Below are 14,506 nucleotides of genomic sequence, written 5' to 3'. Positions count from 1 at the left end.
TAGTTTCATAGTTTCATAGTTTCATAGTATAGTACTAGGCTATCTGCCCTGGGGCATTTGTAAGCCTAGCCACAGTGATGTGGCTTTTGCCACCCCATGAAATGGTACAAAAATGTACAGAATAAATTTAGAATACTGTGCCTCTGTCTAGTAGTGACACAATGAAGGTCCCCTTATATAATAGAATTAGTTTACTGTGCCCCTGTCTAGCAGTGACACAGATGTGACCCCTGGGGTAAACTTACGATCTCCCATCCACTTATCAAGATTTCTCTTGAAGAGAGTCAGTGAGGGGCTCTGCCTAATACGAACTGGGATCTTGTTCCAAAGCATGGGAAGCCTCTGGGTTATGAATCTATCCCTCCAGCATGTCCTATTCATACTTGTGCCGAGGTTTAAGTCTTTAGCTCTCGTGGTCCTGATGGATTTGGATTTTTTGAGGTGGAGCATGTCCATCAGATCCTGATTGGACATGGCCTTGTACGTCAGGCAGAGATCACCTCTGAGCAGGTGGTATGCTACTGAATAGAGCTGACGTTTCTTTAGTCTGGCAGAATAAAACATATGTTGGAGACCCTTGATCCTCTTGGTGAGGTACTTTTGTGGTCTCTCCAGCTGTTGCAAATGCCGGGTGAGGTACATACCAAATGGGGCATTGTACTCAATCATGGGTCTGATGAGGGAGGAATATAGGGGTACAATGACATCCTTGGATCTGGATGTGAATCCCTTCATGATGAGGTGTGCAAGGTAGAATGTTTATCTAACCACTTTGGCAACGTGGGTGTCAAATGAGAGGTCGCTGTCGACTTGGGTCCCTAGGTCTCTGATTACTTTTTCCGTACTCAGTGGGTTGCTGTCTATGTGATAATTTGTGGGTACTTTGTTTTTCCCAAAGGGGATGACTATACATTTTTTGGCATTTAGTTTAAGGCCGTGACTCCGGCACCAGTTGTCTGTTTCTGTGAGGCCTTTTTGTAGGATGTGTGTGTCTGCTGGTGTATCGACTATGGCGCCTAGTTTGCAGTCATCTGCGAACTTTGTCAGCCATAGCCCTCCCATGTTTGCTTTAACATCTGAGAAATAAATGCTGAACAAGAGGGGTCCCAGGACAGATCCCTGTGGGACACCACTTGTGACTGGCTTTGAGTCTGACATTGCTCCAGCGATTTTAACTTTATGGGTTCTGTCCTTTAGCCAGTTTGCAACCCATCTAGTGACATAAGGGTTTACTTTTAAGCTGTTGAGCTTATCTATGATGCCTGAGTGGGGTATTGTGTCGAAGGTCTTAGCCAAGTCCAGGTATGCTGTATGGACTGCTTTGCCCTCATCATTGACTCTAGTGACTGTTTCGAAAAAGTCAACCAGGTTTAAAAGGCAGGATCTGCCCTTTACAAAGCCGAACTGGGTGGGGTCAAGTGTCTGTAGGTCCCCTATGTCTCTGTTTATGAGTTCCATAATGATTCTTTCCATAGCTTTGCAGACCAGGCTGGTTAAGCTTATGGGGCGGTAGTTTCCAGGGTCTGTAGAGGCACCCTCCTTGTGGAGTGGGACCACTGTTGCTGTACGCCAGTGTTCAGGTACATATCCCGAAGTAAGGCTAAGGTTAAATAGCATTTTTATGTGTGGGTTTAGCTCCTCTTGGAGTTCCCGTAACACGCAACCCGGGATACCATCAGGTCCCATTGATGCTGTGTTTTTTGCTTTGTTTAGGGCGGTTCTCACTTGGACATCTGAGATGACAGGGAGATTACATTCAGCTGGGATAAGTATTTCTATTTTTGGGGGTGAGGGAGGGGAGAAATTTGCACTGAACCTGTCAGCCAGAATGTTGGCAATATCTGTGGGTTCAATGTATTTTTTGTTGTTGTGAACCAACTCTGAGCATATCTGAGGGTTTCCGCCCAGGTTTCTAACATAGCTGAAGAAGGCTTTGTGGTTATCTTTAGTGTCCTTAGCGATTTTTCTCTCAAAGTTGGCCTTGGATGTTTTTATGAGAGAACGTAGCTTTCTGCTAATGTTGATCAGAGATGTCTTCCCTTCATGGGATTTTGCTCTGAAGTGCAGTAGCTTCCTTCTTTTGTTATACAATTTGTTTATGGCTGAGATCCAACAGACAGGACGCTTACCTTTGGTGGAGAGGGACTTGGATTTATTTGGGATTGTATGATCCATGCATTCTTGGAGATGTCCATAGTAAGCATTTGTGAAGGATTTGGCATTGTGGAATGTGGTATCCACTGGCACAGTGGGCTTAAAGGATACCATCTCAGTCTTAAGAAGAGTGAAGTCTGCTTTTGAGAAGTTTTTCACTGTGGTCTTTTGTGCTGGGGGTGGAGGTGGGATATGTATATCCAGGGTGATTAGTTTGTGGTCAGATCTCACTAGTGAGGGGTATACTTCCGGTGTGGAGCATTTTGTCCCCATGTTTGTGATGATCAGGTCTAGTATATTATCTCCCCTAGTGGGAGAGGTGACTAGTTGTTCCAGTGCATTTGAATTTATGAATTCCAGGAACCTTTGGGCTAGGGTATTAGGGCTAGAATAATGTACCCAATCTATGTTTGGGTAGTTGAAGTCTCCCAGTATGATGGTATTTTGTGATACATTCATATCCTCCAATGTCTTCAGGAAGGCTGAGTGGGGTTCTTGAGATTGGGAGGGTGGTCTGTAACATGCTACCAGTTGTATAGCAGTTTTGCCTATGGTTAGTTGCACCTGTATGGTCTCTGATGCTTCATGTGTTTCTACTAACCTGGAGGTGTGGGTGTCCTTGATGAATATGGACACTCCCCCTCCCTTTGTGGTTCGGCCCGGGTTTTGGGGCCGAAAAGCATGATATGAGGTATAGCCTGGTAGTGCTGGGGTGCTCTCAGGAGCCTTGAACCAGGTTTCAGTTACAGCACAGACATCGATGTTCTCCATGCTGAGGAGTGCATCAAGTGCCTGCATCTTGAGATTTAGACTTCTGGCGTTGAGCAGCATTACCCTTAGATTTTTTCCATTTTTGTTTTCTAAGGAGGTGGGTTTGTCTTTTGAGCCTTGCCTAAAAAAGGCACTATGGGGGTGGCAAGAGTCTTAGCCAATATCCGGAAGCCCAGTGGTGACAGGTGTAAGCCATCCCTTGCGAAGCAGCGTGGCTTGTCCAACATGTCATCCCAGGCAGACAGACATTGGATCCCCTTAGAATGACACCAGTACTTGAGCCAATTGTTAAAGCTGATCATCTTGTCTTTGTATTGTGGTATCATTCTTGGTGAGGGCAAGATGCTGCTCAGGGTCAGGGTCATACCAGCCTGGGCTACATAATCGGAGAGCTCCTCTATGTCTCTTTTCATGTAGTCCAGGGAGGTACGTCTCAGGTCATTCACACCAGCATGGACAATGACGGAGTCATATTTGTACTTGCTTTGGAGTGACTTGAGTGCGTGTGTTATGTGGCGGATCCTAGCTCCCGATAGACAGCTCACAGTCACCCTCTCCTTGTTCAGCCTGGTCAGCGGGACATCAGTGTGTCTGACTATAGAGTCACCTATTACTAGTGTATCAGGCAAGGTGTTTGGCCTTAAGGGCTGTGATTGGTTGACACACTGATTTATTGAAGTATGTGTTGCATGTGTTTTGTTTTGAGATGGTGGATTTTTGGATGTCTGCTTTGGTAGCCTCTGTTGTTTTGCTAAGTTTTTTATTAGAGCCTCCGAGTATGTCTTTGTATTTTTATGTGTTTGGTTTGCAGTTGTGGTAGGTCTATGTGGGACTGGGATTGTTGTGTGTGTGGTTGCCATCTCCTCCTGTCTGGTCATGCCAGCCCTGAGTTGAGAGAGTTCAGCCTCCAGTTTGGCTATATAGTTGCATCTCTCACAAGTATTTGTGTTTGTTGGGAGGAGGAGAGGGTTGTCTGTGTACATGAGACAATTGTAGCATTGTCTCAAGATACCCAGATTGACCAGCTGAACTGGAGAGGACGCCAGTAATCTACCACTCGACATGCTAGAACAGTATAAGGGTGTGCTGTACCTTTAAGGGAACTGGATATTCACAGGGGTGGTAAGTAGGTGTAGTGCTTTACTTAGTACGAGAGTGCTTACTTAGTAGAGAAGTATTGAGAACAAGTGCTAGGCTTATAATATAGTGAGTAGTCTGATTATACTAAGAGTAGAGTCCTATTTAAACTAGATTTATAACAAAGATGGCTCTTTAGGGTCTTATTATTTGGAAAGCTAAACTTAGGTTTGTCTCCTACTATCTCCTTCAACCCATCCAAAGTAGAGAGTATATTCCAGTTCTTATTAATGACATTGCAGATCATATTTATATTACTAGCATGTGTCAAAGTTATTCTCAAATCATTACTACTCTCATTAGTGATCTGTCGTAGTATTTCACTACTCTCAACACTAACTACATGTGGATCACATACTGTTGCATCATTGGTAAAATATGGTTTACACCTACCATGTCTAGCTTTCCATGCCTCTTTAATGTACCTGTCTATATCTTTACTTTTATAACCCATTTCTATAAAATCCAGTTTAAGGGACTCTAGAGCTGAATTCAGCTCTGCATCATCATTATGTAATCTCATCAACCTGACCACCTGTCCTTTTATTATATTACGTTTGCAATGGTTCGGGTGCATACTTGTATTGTGCAATAGGTTATTCTTTCTAACTGGTTTCCTATACAAACTAGTTTTATAACCCTTGAAAGCACTTACAGTAAACTGGATATTCTGCTGTGTTACATGCAGTGTTACTGTTTTTTCTCATTAGTTTCTGATATTAGATGTTTAAGTTGCAATATTATGTCACCCCTTGGCCTGTAATTTTCCAGTGAGAATTAATTTGCCTAAGCTAACCTTTATGGGTAAGGGGTAAGGCAAATTAGCATGAACTGTAATTCTGTTAGTGGAAGTGCACTGAATAGTCTCAGTCCTTTGGATATATTTTGTTATAAAGATGCCATGTTCCTATAACATATTCCAGCCTACATCTTAAGATGTATTAAACACACTTATTAAAAGAATGTAGCTACTGATCTTGAAGTATCAATGCACAGAATTAAAGTTATAATGTCTTCTTTCATGTATGATCTATATGTAGAGAAAACCTAATTTGTTTTCCTTCAGGACCCCTCAATTTTAAAAGAACTGTGCTATTACAGTATGATCACAGGACATGTTTTGGGCCAAATATCACCGAGTTGGCCTTCTTTATGATTTACATATATTGTTTTGCAGAACTCCCTGTTGAAATGTCAGGACTGATGGCACAAAGTCTTGAAATAATGAGAAGAAGTCCAAAAATACAGGAGGGAAGTGATTATTGAACATTGCTCTTTTCTTTTAAACAAGCCCCCCCTACACCCCCACACTTACATATACCAAGTCTGAGGTCGCCATATCTTAGAAAAAAGGAATACTCTGATATATGACAATCGAAGACTTAATATATGTAAGTCTGGATGTTCAGTTATTCCGACTCCATGTTTGGGACTTGGCATTGCAAGTCCTGAAATTCAAATGGTTACCATTTTATGCTAATCAGTTTTTGTATTTCCTGATAGTGTACCAAAGGTGTGTTTTGTGTTTTAATATTTAATGGTTGCTCACTTTAATTAGCATTATACTTGGTGAGCTAATATTTTTTTGAGTTGGAAACAATATTATTATAGTTACTTTAAAAGGAATGCTTTAGATTGTGGTGTTTTTCTAAAAATATGTGAGGCAGGTGCACTGCATCATAGTTAGCCAATCACGCAGGCAGCACCTACAGTAGAGCACTATAAAGTAGGCATACTCCCTACAATCTGTTTTGTCCCCCATACTCATCACCATTGGAGTACAAACTTGGGAATTTTAACTGAGATAATGCTAGGGGCTACTGCAGGTCTGCTACATCTGTATGTGCTAGATGCTGAAGTCAGTGCTGCTGCTGACAATAGGTCTAGGCAGAGAAGGAGGAGAATGTTCAGGCCCATGATAACCTTCCAGGAGCTACATGAGCTGGAGATTGTAGAGCTCTGCAGGGTGGACAGGAACATACTACAAGAACTCACTGAGCTCTGCCACCCTGAACTCAGACCCAGACCCAACAGAGGGGAACCCCTCCCAGTGGAAACAAAGGTATGTGTAGCAATTAGGCTAATAGCCACAGGTACCTTCCAAAGACCAACTGTGGACATGATGGGGGTCTCATAGGCATCAGTATCCACGGTACTCCACCAGTTACTGGATGCCATGCTACCACATGCCAGTGAGCACATATATTTTTCCCTCTGCCCTGAGGCAAGGGCTAGCAATATGCAACACTTCTACCATGAAGCACACTACCCTGAGGTGCTGGCTGCCATAGATTGCACTCATGTACACATCAAGGCACCACTCAGTGAGAAGGGTAGAATCTATGTCAACTGCAAGGGGTACCACTCCATAAACTGCCAGGTCATGTGCAATGCCCAGGACTTTATCATGAATGTGTGTGCTGGCAGCCCTGGCAGCTATCATGACTTCCATATCTGGCATGCATCATGGCTATACCAGATGTTTGCTAGGGGGAACATCCCACAGGGCCATTTACAGGGGGATGCTGGCTACTCACTGGAAGTGTGAATGATAACACCCATCAGAAATATCACACACCCATGGAAGAAAGCCATAATGAGTCACATGCACAAACGAGAAACATCATAGAGCATGTGTTTGGGTTGCTGAAGTCACAGTTCTGGTGACTTAATATATCTGGTGTAGTCCTGCAGTACTCACGTGCACATATGTTCACAGTATGTGGCATGCTACACAATATCATCCTACAGAAGCTGCTGCAGCAGGACCAGCATAGGAAAGGAATACACAACACCCCCACCAGTGCCTAGGTCACCACAGCCACATTCACAAGAGGACTCGTAGGAGGACACCACTGATGATGTCCCTGTAGGTAGACTTAGGCGTGCCCAGTATGCCCTGACATTGGCTAATAGACAACACACAGCATATTTACTGACAACCTAGGGCCATAGGTTCTGACACCTTACTCCTATTCACATACGTATATTAAAATAGCTGATGCCAGGCAACCCACACAACCTGTACTTATCCATGTATTGACTGTGTAGTGCTTGCATCACACAGAGTCAGCCCTGAACTACAGTTCTGTCACCTGCTGCATTCTCAAGGTAAGTCTCTAACCTATACAATATTTGTAAGGATTACTATAATATGGTATTGTATGTATGGATCTGCTGCTGTTATGCAAGGAAATATAATGGGCTATTTGGTCAGAGTTAACATCCACATGGGACTCCTGATACCCAGTCCAAAAGTATGTGTTCCTTAATATTCATTAGGCCTCATGGTTGTAATATTCATGACATCAGGCAAGGGAGATGTCAAACATGGGGCACACATGATATGTGGACAACTGTCTACCCAAGCTGATCATGTGCTGTTGTTCCCCCACCCCCAACATAGCGGTATACTCATATAACCGCTTTAACAGAAAATCAGCTATGGTATAGCAGTAGACCAGGCAATCTCTGGGCTGTAACATACAGTGCTCACACACTGTTTGTCTCTCTTCACACAGGATAACAATGTACACATGTATGCTGTTAATTGTGTGATGAATGACACTGAGCAACACAGGTCAGTGGACTGAGGAAGCTAGCATGGGTGATGGTATTGATGGTTTTAATCTGGAATTACTCATATATTTTGCATGTGAGGTAGTAATATGTTGGTGTATTCACAGAATGTCATACCTCCCAACCTCTTAGTACAAGAAATCTGGAAAAAGCCAGAACGACTGGGGGGACAAAGGCCCAAACATAGAGACAGAGTTTAAATATTGGTCACATAAACTTTGACATTTGCTGAAATTAAAGGTGTTGCACTAGTACATATTTTCTGATGGATATAAAGTGTGACACACAATTGTTTGTCTGTAGTTAGTAGGGTTTATTGATGTCAACATTCAATAAAGCATCAGAAGACCTCAAATGTGTGAGGAACAGACCAAACATATGAGGTAAAACTCTGGACATTCTGTGAAAATCAGGACAGTTGAGACATATGCAGACTGTCAGTCTGTTGGTGGTGTAACATTACCAACCTCAGTCACATATTATGTACAGCAGACAGCTGGGAAATGCTGTGGGCATTTTAATTGAAGTGCAGTGCAGCAGAAACAAGGGCGGATGTTAAAGTCTGTAACACACAAAATCCCCGACTGGAATACAGGTAGTTGTGGCCTGGAGTCACATTATAAGTACTGACAGTATCAGTGGGCATGCCCATACATAACTTAGTGAAAATGAGTGCAATTCTGTTAGCCCTTCATTGACATGACAGTGAAAATGAGCACAATTCTGTTAGCCCTTCATTGACATGACCTATTATGTATAAATGCCTGTACATGCAGACATATACGTATACATATCTGTCTGTCAGTATCTCCCTCTCACATGCATAGTATATAGGATCATAGGATCATAGGAAGTTATTAGGCTATTAGGCCTTAGGCCTTTATAAGCCTAGCCAAGAGTTTAGCCCATGTTTAGACAAGTCAGCACCCAAAGCCCCTGTCCAGCAGGGACACAGGTGGAATCCCTGGGGTGTACATTCTGTTTCCCATCCAGTTATCCAGGTTGTGCTTAAAAAGGTACTCTGCTTGATGTGGAGAGGAAGTCTGTTCCACAGATGGGGGAGTCTCTGGGACACAAATCTGTCCAGCCAACAAGTCCTATTGATGTCACAGACCAGGTTGAGGTCGTTATGTAGTGTCAAATAGTTATATACTGATATATATAACTACATATATTGAAATGATACATAGACTCCCCCCCCTATATCTACATAACACATGCACACATCATACACATACACAGCTACATTTATATATACATCCCTGTTATATACAGAAATATGTGTGGATGTCTACTATGTCTGACATACCCTAATAATTGTGAGTAAACTGTACTATTACACAGCCATAATGTTGTTCAAAGGATCCAAACTAAGGGTGCAACAGTACATAATCCACTTACCTACAGACCCTTTTGCCGGCTGGGTGTCACCACGTAGACAGACACAGGTGAGCAGATGGTGTAATGTATAATGGTGTCAATGCACGTATGGACAGCACAAATTGTCCCTGCCCACAGTGTTGCCTATCTAACTGCAAACAGCTACATATGGCCATACTGGTAACTGTACACACATAGCCTGGACAACAACAGTAGCTAGGATACTAGATGCACATAACAGTGTAAAGCAATATCACTCTCCAGGCCACAGATGCTGTTCAACACAAGCCTAGTTTGTGTACTGCACACGTACTGTGCCTGCAATCACATATACAATAGAGTTGGCCTGTGGTGCATGCAATAAATACTGTGATCTATAGTGTGTAAGCATAGATACCTAGGGGTTTTAATCTCACTGCAGTCCACTTGGTGTGTGTGTATATATACCCCTGCAAAGCAATGGACATGTTCTCATGGGCTATCTAACAGCAATGGTTATGCACTTTTTGGGCCTGTAACTTGCTGCTGGCTTCCAAACTGCCCTTTTCTACAAGGCCTGATGATGTCAGCCACCTTAAGACAACCAGCTAACAGTACAGTATCAAACATAAGCTGTGGCGCATGTGATAAGTACTGTGATCTATAGTGTATAAGCCTAGATAGAAAGGGGTTTTAATCTCACTCCACCCAACATTGTGTGTGTATATCCATATGATAAACTTTGTAATTTAGACATAGTTAGGGTTTTGCATCATTTTATTTGTAGCGGGTGATGTGGCTCCCCAAATGACTGACCACAGCAAAGCTTGCTGACACCACCAAGCATTATATATTCTAAACTGATAGTACTAGCAGATATGAGTTGCATTACTTGCATTGGGTACTGTGATCTGTAGTGTGTACCAGTACATAGGTAAGTGTTCTAATCTACATTTAGCCAACTTGCAGTATGTGTGTGCCTTGGTGTGTCCTCTATGCAGTGAGTGGAAGTGGTTAATTTAGACAAAGTTAGGGTTTTGCATCATAACCCTAAGCATATGACTTGTTTTCCATTCAGAATGTACCTGTGCCTCCATAACAGCCAAAAACATGCGCTGAGTGACCCATGATGTGACACCAGCAACAGGTGGTGGAGGGACAGCAGGCCTCCTATGAACACCCCTGTCAATCCACCTGTGTGGGACCTCACCAGCTCCTTGGCTATGGCCATTGTCTACACTCACTGAAGCCACAGTTGCTACACTGGCCTGTTCAATGTCTCCACCCTCTGACTCTCCCATATCTGAGACCTGTGAGGACTGGGTATGTGTGGGCATACTGATTGTAAGCAGCGAAAATGGGGTCAGAAGAGGAATGTCAACCTCTGGGACAGATTCAACCCCCAACAACCCCACCTGTGTCTCACTGTGACCAACATCATCATCAGAGTCCAAAGAGACACTGATATCAGGTTGTGTGGGGGAGAGACCCCAAGCCCATCAGTCACAGTGGAAACCAAGACAAAAGCAATACATTACTACCTGCACTATTATGTATGGAAAATCCACAAAGAGTCATAATAATAAGGATCCACAACTGCATTAACAGTCTCACATCTTCTCATCTCCACTTTCTGCACAACAGACTTCCTCACAACAAAATACACGTTCAACTCAAGGCCTTTATAACAAGCACATCAGGTAAATCGCATGACACTTGACCAGTACAATGTACCTTTTAGGTATGCAATATGACACTATACCTGATAAAACAACACATAAAACCCAGTACAGCTATCTAACAAATATATACAAATACAAGTTTCAGTGCCTAAAGTATGTACCATCAACCTTTTAATTTTTAAAAGGCATGTCAGATTAATTTCCTCATGTATACCAAGAGGCTTATTCACTCTGAACTATAACTGCAAAAGTATTTCTGCTCATTCAACTACACTCCTGTGATTACCCACTCTAGGAAACCTAGGTGACTGTTCCAGACTGGAACATACAAACATTCTACTCTGGTTACACGCAGCATTAAGTGTGGATAGGGAAATATCCTGGCCCTTAATAGCATATATATGTTCCATAACAAAACAGTATCAGGCTTACCAAGAACAAGACCACGGCCTTGGACAACTCCTGATGGACCTGTAAAAAGGTGAGTGTGAGGTAATTTCAGTACCATCACATGTTGCAGCACAACAAGGTAACACCTGTACAGTAGCTACTGTATTACTTGATGTATTGGTAACATACTGAGTATGAGTGTACAAATGATTTTACCACCCCACACAGCACGTAGACCTGACACCCATGTAAAGCCTGACAGAATGACTGCTACCTTATTACAATCATGATCACAGTAAGCTTACCTGCATGCTTCTCTGCTGTTGACACTGTGGCACCCACCTCCACGATGTATGGTGTGATGAATGCCTGGCACCTGTCATGTGTCCATAGGTTCACCAGGAATTCCTCAGTGGCCATGAGCGATTGTTCCAGTGCAGGCTTTCCACAGGTGATGGCACGATCCCTGGTCACATCAGCTGCCCTTCATCATGCAGCATTCATCATGTCTGTAGTGTGGTGTTGAACTTGCTCATATGTCCTGTCCTGGTGGCCAGTCTCATTCACATCCTGGACAAGGTCTGCCCACAGTGCAGCCTGCTGTACCCTGTTATTCCTCCCCCTGGATAGGAGGATGTGATGATGCTGCTGTAGTTGTTGAAGTATTAGTTCATTCTCCACATCTGAGAAGGGGGCATACCATCTATGATATATTAGTCCTGAAACACACCAAAAGGGAAACACATTACAGGATCAAATTCATGGATGTCCACTATGTACAGACACAGCAAGAACAAAATGGCTGGCACTATTCACTGCTTGCTCACACATGTCATACCCCACAGTGTGAAAACATACTACATGTGTGGATACAACTGAGATAATATCATTACTGAGGTAGTTCCCTGTGTGCCATGATAGATTCTGCAGAATGAGCATACACCCAACACTCCAGTCCACTATAGTGTGTCCCCTAAGGCCAGCCACCCAATAATATGTCATAAGATCAGTGCCAGGCAAATAGCCATGTGCTATTACAACCACTATATAGGGACAGTCCAACATCAGTGTGCCACAATGACAAGAGACAATGCGACCCTGATATATTGTACGCCCCCTGTATGTGTAAGATACCAGGGTATCAATGATCTGTCATTACCACAGGTCTAAGATAGGCTTCCTGCTGTAATCCCTATTCCCCATACCTCTATACTCCCATATGCATCCTGTTATACACCAAAACAATTACATACCTGGTGGAGTGCAGTACTCCTCTGTTGAAATGTGCTGCTAGTAATGTTTTACAAAGGTGTGCTCTGCGTGATGAAAGATTCATACAGAATGCTTCCCCATAGCCAGCTGCTTGCATTTTAACATGTTTCTCATAGGTTCATAGGTTGATACTAGGCTATCTGACCTAGGGCATTTATAAGCCTAGCCAGAGTGTGTTTGGCTTTCGCCACTCTTTTAGATTAGTTGACTGTGCCCCTGTATAGTAGGTCACAGAAGATAGCCCTTTTAAGGTTAGTTTACTGTGTCTCTGTCTAGTAGGGACACAGAAGAGATCCCAGGGGTAAACCTACGATCTCCCATCCACTCGTCAAGATTTCTCTTGAAGAGGGTCATTGAGGGGCTCTGCCTAACATGGATTGGGAGCCTCTGGGATATGAATCTGTCCCTCTAGCATGTCCTATTTATTTATGTGCTGAGGTTTAAGTCCCTGGAGCATGTGGCTCTAAGGGATTTGGATTTCCTGAGGTGGAGCATGTCCATTAATTCTGGTTTGGACATGGCTTTATACGTCAGGCACAGATCGCCTCTGAGTAGGCGGCAAACAACTGAGTAGAGCTGGAGTTTCTTTAGCCTAACTGCATAGGGTATCTGTTTGAGTCCCTTGATCCTCTTGGTGAGGTACTTTTGGGGTCTTTCCAGTTCCTGCAGGTGTCAGGTAAGGTACGTCCCAAATGAGGCATTGTATTCAATTATGGGCCTGATGAGTGATGAGTAGAGGGGCACAATGACCTCTTTTGATCTAGATGTGAACCCTTTCATGATAAGGTGGGCTATATAGAAGGTCTTTCTAACCACTTTGGCAATGTGATTGTCAAAAGAGAGATTGCTATCTACTTGGGTCCCCAAATCCCTAATTACTTCTTCCATACTTAATGGATTACCACCTATGTGGTAATTTGTGGGCACTTTGTTTTTCCCAAAGGGGATGACTATGCACTTTTTGGCATTTAGCTTTAAGCCATGGCTCTGGCACCAGTTATCCGTCTCTGTGAGACCCTTTTGGAGGATGCTTGTGTCAGTCAGTGAGTCGATTATGGCACCCAGTTTGCAGTCATCTGCGAACTTGGTCAGCCATAGTCCTCCCGTGTTAGCCTGTACCTCAGAGAAATATATACCGAACAAGAGAGGTCCCAGGACTGAGCCTTGTGGGATGCCACTTGTAACTGGTTTAGAGTCTGACATGGCACCTGCAATTCTGGCCATGCGGGTTCTATCCCTGAGCCAGTTTGCAACCCATCTTGTGACACAGGGGTTGATATTTAAGCTGATGAGCTTATTTATGATGCCCGAGTGGGGTATTGTGTCGAAGGCTTTTGCCAGATCCAGGTAGGCTGTGTGGACTACCTTCCCTTCATCTATGGCCTTGGTAACTGTTTCAAAGAAGTCGAAGAGGTTCAAAAGGCAAGATCTGCCCTTAACAAAGCTGAATTGGGTAGGATCCAGTATTTGGAGGTTCCCAATGTCTTTGTTTTTGACTTCCATGATGATACGTTCCATAGCTTTGCAGACCAGGCTAGTCAGGCTTATAGGGCGATAGTTTCCGGAATCCATTGTGGCACAACCTTTGTGGAGTGGGGCCACTGTTGCTGTACGCTATTCCTTGGGTACATATCCTGTAGTAAGGCTGAGATTGAACAGTGACTTTATGTGAGGGTTCAGTTCTTCTTGGAGCTTGTGTAAGACGCAGCCCGGGACACCGTCCGGTCCCATTGATGCTGTGTTTTTTTGCTTTGGAGAGGGCAGCTCTCACCTGTGCATCTGTGATGTCAGGGAGGCTACACTCTGTTGGGATAGACATTTGCTCTTTTGGGGAGAAGAAGTTTGCACTGAACCTGTCTGCCAGGATGTTGGCAATGTCTGTGGGTTCAGTGTGTTTTTTGTCATTTTGCACTAACTCAGAGCATATCTGGGAGTTGCCACCCAGGTTCCTGACATAACTAAAGAAGGCCATGTGATTATTGTTAGCGTCTTGGGAAATTTTTCTTTCGAAGCTGGCCTTAGATGATTTTATGGGGTATCGTAGTTTCTTGCTAGTACTGATCAGAGATGCCTTCCCTTTTTGGGATTTTGCTCTATCATGTAGTAGCTTCCTCCTTCTGTTGTATAGCTTATTTATGGCTGGGGTCCACCAGACAGGTCTC

The sequence above is a fragment of the Protopterus annectens genome, chromosome 12.part0, assembly GCF_019279795.1.
Source record: "Protopterus annectens isolate FY-2018-M chromosome 12.part0, PAN1.0, whole genome shotgun sequence".
Taxonomy (NCBI): domain Eukaryota; kingdom Metazoa; phylum Chordata; order Ceratodontiformes; family Protopteridae; genus Protopterus; species Protopterus annectens.
The sequence above is the reverse complement of the archived record's forward strand: the minus strand, read 5'-3'. Positions refer to the sequence as shown.